This window comes from Tauraco erythrolophus, chromosome 4, assembly GCF_009769465.1.
Source record: "Tauraco erythrolophus isolate bTauEry1 chromosome 4, bTauEry1.pri, whole genome shotgun sequence".
NCBI classification, from domain to species: domain Eukaryota; kingdom Metazoa; phylum Chordata; class Aves; order Musophagiformes; family Musophagidae; genus Tauraco; species Tauraco erythrolophus.
In genome coordinates, this window is record NC_141468.1 from 36,390,921 (window position 1) to 36,397,518 (window position 6,598).

Below are 6,598 nucleotides of genomic sequence, written 5' to 3' on the forward strand. Positions count from 1 at the left end.
AAAGCTCTGATGCTAGTGAATACATGAAGATAACGCTGCTAACAAAAATCACTTCCTTTTTTTGACCCATTGCCTCTTTATCCTCTTTTGAGTGACTAGTGTTAATATCATTGTCCACATGTATTCATGCACAGCTTTTAATCTCAGCTTTCCTGCGCTGAGTAGCTGTGTGTATGTGAATACACAGTTGCTGTCATGTTAGAAGATGGTGAAATGACTTCTGCCCCCAGTATTCTCTTGCCATTTACTCTTTTCTGGAGTATATTCACATAAATGTTCTTTCCAGCTTCCTTTACTTAATAATGCATAAGCAGTTACATCCTGCTATTGAAATTATTTTTTGCCTAATATTGAATGAATGCGATATACATTATACATATGAATACAATACGCATTATACATAGGTACTAATGCTTGTTGTTATTTACAAACAGCAAAAAATGAATAGAGACTCATCGGGTTATGTAATTCTTGGTGTCTGCCTTGAGCACTGTAACCTGCTAGTGCCGAAAAAGAAACCTATGTGGTTATTCTTGCAAAATAAGGATAAAGGAGTAGAACTACCAAAAATGCATGGGAACACAAGGAAAGATATACAATCAAAACATATTATCAGCTATATTAAAAAAAATTTGCTGGATTGATCTTAATGATATGTTCGTCTGTGAAGTGAGAAATACATTAATTCTGAAGAAATTTAGCAAATTCTCTTATAGAACAGAGAGTTTTCAGAACACAGATTGTACAGATTAGTCAGATTGATTTCTGTGCATTATGGTCAAAACTACCTTTGGATGGTTTGTGAGTAGCATCCTGCTGAATATCTTTTTCATTCATGTGTCTGCAAAGTAAGAGTTGCATTTTATTTATGCAAGAAGGCTGATTAAAATAGCATGTAATGTAGCTCTGAACGAGATAAGGATGTAATATTTTTGAAAACCGTTTTATGTTTATTAAACAACAATGATTTACCTTTAGTTTTGTGTCAAAGCATTTATTATTTTCCATCTTGTTTCCCAGAGACACTTCATTACATTGCTGTTTATTTTATTCCTACTGGAGCATTAAAAAAAAAATAAAAATATGTTACTTAGAAATAGAAACATAATATGGGTTGTAGTTCTGACCAAAATTGAAAGTAAACTCTCATTAGATTATGGTGTCTTATATAAGAAATTATTAAGGTCACTTATGATCTTATGAATGAACTACCTTTTCATCTGAGGGAACTGGGAAAGGGCAAAGGCAGCACAGCTTGTTTTACTACTGCACCCCATTTGCAGGCAACAGTACCGTAGACGAATATGCAGTAAAAAGAAACAAAGTCTGAAAGTTAATACCCCAGGCGCCAAACACATGTCTGTGAAAGAGGAATGCAAGCAGACATTTCTATGTGCAGTACATTAATTCCTAATAGACTCTTTCTCTTTTGCAAAGGTCAGATTTTCGGACAGAACATAATCCAGTCCCATGCAATGCGTTACCTGCCTTGGGTGTGCGCAGGGTAGCGGCATAGCTGTATTTCCTTGCTATGGGGTTAACACCCCCCAGTAAGAGATTAATACATCCACTGGTAAGACATGGTCAAGCCTATCACAGCTGGCTGCGTACAAATCTGGCTTTTCATACTGCCAAAATATTCTCAGCTGCAAAGTGCTGGGTGTCCCTGTAACAACTGAGGGATGGGATGCTGAGGAGGATGTGTGCACAGAGGATCAAATCCCTCCTGGTGTTTTGTTCCCTATGGCACTTAGTTTTCAGTCTCCTGCTCCTCTTTTTAATTGCTGATGATGTGATGGAAAAACATCAGGTTGATAATTCTAATGTCTGAAACCAGGGCGTGACATAGTCCTAGAGTATGTCTTGCCATAGCTTCCAGTGAATTCAGTCTCACACTCTGTAGGTTTGGCCATGGGAGAAGCCAAGCCTGGGCAGAAGCAGTGAAAGGGTCACTAGTGTGTGCCCAGGCCCTGGCAGGGACCAGTCACTTTGTAGATGGCTTCCCCCCTCCTGATAAGTGCATAAATTGCTGCCAGCGACCACCACCCTACGTCACTTACAGCCACTGAACAACTGAGAAAATGTTTTCTGTGTTGTCACCCACAGCTGAACTTGCAGAAGAATCTGAGAGGTTAAAAACAATAAGCAAGTCCTTGAGTCTTTGACTCTTTTGGGACACATTTTCTTTCTAAATTGGTGCTTTTAATGTAGATTTTGGACTAATTTATACTGCTGTTTTCATACACCAACAACTGTGCAGCTTATAGCTGTGCAGGATTACAGTTTGCAGTTCTGATTGGTCAACATTCCTCTTGGTTTCAAAAGTAATTTTTCTTAACTAAGATCTACAAAATTTGGTCATAAAGCCAAGCTCATGCAGAATTCAAAGCATAATTAACACGCATTGTAACAGTATTAGTTTAACTTTTGTGAAGGGAAGCTATGTGGAAGAAGAATAACTGAACCTGGAAATTCTCACTGCCTTTGTTATCCAAATATTTAACTAAAATAAAAATTGATCTTTAGATAAATAAGTAATTTTTTCCGAGAAGGAAATTGGTAGCATACAGTGTGAATTTGTATTTCAATGATTCTTTATGACCAGATTTCTGTACAAATACATAATCAGTATATATAGCTTGTGATTAACATGGTTTGAAAAGTAAAGATTTCACATAACTGTGATTATTATTTCTCTTCAAATTTTTCCTCTAACCTTTTCAGAACTAACTGAGAATCTTAAATGACGAATGTAACATTTTATGCAGGTGATTCTTGTTAAAAATGCAGTATTTTGTACCATGTAGTGAGAATAAAAATTGTGAAGAGTGTCTAATAAAAATATGATCATACTAGAGAGTTGGAGTCAACTGAGTCTTGTTGACTCCGACTATGCCATCGACTGTGAAAATTTTAAGGGAGGAAGAGAAAAGCAAGTTCTGGAATTTATACCTGATGCTTTTTTCTCACCCATCATCCCTTTGGGAAAGAGCGAAATTTGTGCTTTACAAAGGTCTCCAGATGCTCAGAAAGATGTATTTTGGTGTTGCATAACAAAGTCCGATGAGTGGAAATGCCCTTCAAAGGCTATTTCCTTCCCTTGAACAACAAGTGCTGTCATCAGCTATTTTTGATTAGCCTGTGAATTATGATCCTGTCAAGGCAGTGGGGCTCGGGTTACAGATGTACCTTCAAGCCTAGCGACAGATATGTCATTGTGAGCAAAATGTGGCCACTTGCAATGGCGCAGAGTTATTTGCACGGTCCATGATGAAATGCTGGGTCAAGGCTCATCTCTGTACGACAGGCCTGAGTTTTAAGCACCCATAACATTGGCTGTGGTTGTAATGCTTTTGTTGCTGAGAGGAAGCATAGTAACTCCTAGAATACAGAGTTTGGAAATGTGGGAAGAGTGGAAATGACAGATGCTCAATCAGCAGTAAAAAAAAATAATCCACTCTTGTTTCTTGGTTACTGTGTATGTATATTTAGAAAGAGAGAGCTAAATCTTTGGATTCTTTGGAGAAGAAATTCAGTATACTATGGTGATGTTATTGCAGAGAAAAGGTTACACTGGTGTGTAAAACTAGTCAGTAGTGTGTCTGGGTCCAGTGCTGTTCAACATCTTTGTCAGCGACATGGATGACAGCATTGAGTGCACCCTCAATAAGTTTGCCGATGACAACAAGTTGTGTGGTGCTGTGGACTCACTTGAGGGAAGAGATGCCATCCAGAGGGACCTTGGTAGGCTTGAGAAATGGGCCAGTGGTAACTGCATGAGCTTCAACAAGTCAAAATGTGAGGTCCTTCACCTGGGTCGGGCCAATCCTAGGCACAAAGACAAACTGGGCACAGAGTGGATTGAGAGTAGCCCTGAAGAGAAGGATTTGGGGGTGTTTATAGATGAGAAGCTCAACATGAGCCGGCAGTGCGCTCATGCGGCCCAGAATGCCAACCGCATCCTGGGATGTATCAAGAGAGGCGTGGTCAGCAGGTCAAGAGAGGTGATTCTCCCCCCTTACTCTGCCCTTGTGAGACTCCACCTCGAATACTGCATCCAGTTCTGGTGTCCCCACCATAAGAGAGACATAGATCTGTTGGAGCGTGTTCAGAGGAGGGCCACAAAGATGATCCAGGGGCTGGAGCTCCTCTGCTACGAGGACAGGTTGCAGGAGCTGGGATTGTTCATCCTTGAAAAGAGAAGATTTCGGGGGGACCTAATAGCTGCCTTCCAATACCTGAAGGGAACCTACAGGAAGGCTGGGGAGGGACTTTTTACAAGAGTGTCCACTGATAGGACAAGGGGAAATGGGTTTAAGCTGAAGGAGAACAGATTTAGATTAGATTTTAGGAAGAAATTCTTCAGTACGAGGGCGGTGAGAGTTTGGAATAGATTGCCCGGAGAGGTTGTGGATGCCCCTTCCCTGGAGGTGTTCAAGGCCAGATCGGATGGAGCCTTGAGTAGCCTGATCTAGTTGAGAGGTGTCCCTGCCCATGACAGGTAGGTTGGAATAGATGATCTCTGAGGTCCCTTCCAGCCTATGCCATTCTATGAATCTATGAAAACAGTGGAAAACAAACATAGGAACAACAGGTTTGAAACAAATCTGGTTCCTGATTTCCACCTCCAAATGAGACTACTTAGTACATGATGTTTATATTTCCTTAGTAATACAATGGATAGGATAAGTTACTTTTCTTACTTCCACTATTCTTACTTCTTAGTGTAGCGATCTAAACAGTTGAATTCCTTGCTGTTCACACTTTTCGAATATTTTGTAAGAGTTACCATTTTTTCTTTTGCCCTCAGGTTCTGTGTTCACCTCTTTACTCTCTCAACATACATTAGTCTCTGTAGCTCTTTTGTGTCCACTGTTGCTCTTTGCTGAATTCCTTCCAATTTGTGAACATCATTCTGGTATGGAGGTATCCAGATCTGTATACAGAGTCGTACAAGAAAGATCAACATATCCTAGTTCTATATCAAAAGTACAGAATTATAGATTTTTAGGCTTATAAATATTTTGACATTCGGTATCAGCTCAGTCTTGTCTAGAAAGGCTACTCTTTCCTAAAGGGTTTAGGGTTATTATTTTCTATATGCATTTTTCTTCTAAACTGAATCTCACTTGCTTGTTTTCTACCAGAATTTTTATCTCGTGGTTTTATTGGTGAACACTGATCCAGTTTTGTTTGTCTTGTGTCTCACTCATGACTAGAAAAGTAGCCTCCTTTTATGAATATAACTACAAGATCTGGACTTCGTGCCATTTCCAGAGAGAAATCCTGTGCTGTTTACTATTTTCTTCCATGTTTTAAATTTGGAAACTAGATACAAATGAGCTTTCCACTGATTGTGGGACATTCACAAGCCACCTCCAAATTCAGTGTATAACTTTGTAGTGCTTCCTGGTGTTTCAGGAGGTTTGCTATCTGTAGTCAAACCAAAGTAAAGACCAGTATACAAATTAAAAAAGAAAGAGAAGAGACAGCTGCTCTCACTCTGCATGGGCTGGAGGGGACAGACCCTGATAGCAGTTGGAGCCACCATCTGCAGACTGACTGTGCCCTTCCAAGCTGATGGAAAGCAACCCAGAAATCCCACCTGGGATATCTACTAGCAGTTGCATCAACACCGCCTTTGATGAAGAGCTCTTCTGCTGCTAGTCCTCCCACAATAATAAAGCTGTTAACGAACATAGGGAAGCCATGAGCATGGGAGGAAGCTTTCCCTGGAGTTACAGCTGCATGTTGAAATGTGCTGCCACAAGATGTATAGATGGCTATGAGCCTCCTTACTCTCAGGGCTAAATGCAAAACTCCTTCCTTTGATTTCATATTTGCCTAAGACTCTCTCTTATGCAACAAACAAGTTATTTATTCTAGTAGCTGGAAGGGGAGAAAGGTGATTTGTGTTTGTTTAAGTATTTTGGTTGTACTTTGTTATTATGGTTGTGTGGGTTTTATGCTTACCTAAACAACCAGAAATATTCCAAAATACCCCGGTTAACCAAGTAATTTAGTTAACGCTTCAACGAGGGTTTAAAACAACTCACCTTTTTTTATCAAACTTCTTTTTCTATGAATTAAATGACCTGGTTGAGTTCCTCAGCTGATAAGAAAGAGTGTGCAGGGCCTAAATCTCATGATTTTCTGAATCCCGTCATCTGTGAGGAAGCATTGCGCACAAGGCTGCTGAGTTAATCATCCGTCATCCCTCCACTCCCTGCCATCAGTGTCCACTGGGGACTTCGCCCTGGGTGCAGGCCAGGGCACCTACCAGCACCCGCCTACCCAGGGAGCTCTGACCATGGAGGGCTCCAGCGATACGTGGGGAGAGGGCAGAGGAAGCCTCTGTTTCCCTTGGGAGAGCAGATGGAAGGGCAGAGCGGTGACTCTCATCTTTAGGGCTGTTTTCTAACGTGCCGGTTTTGCCTTTGTTGTCAGGAGTAAGAACGATGCAACTGCTCAGAAACGTTGAAGCGAAAAAAACCTGTCTTTAAAAGTAATTGCTTCCTCCTTTTGTAAACTGCCTGCTCTTTAAGCACTAGGAATCGCTGTAATTAATCCTTGATTCAAGCTGCTGTATCTGTGTTAC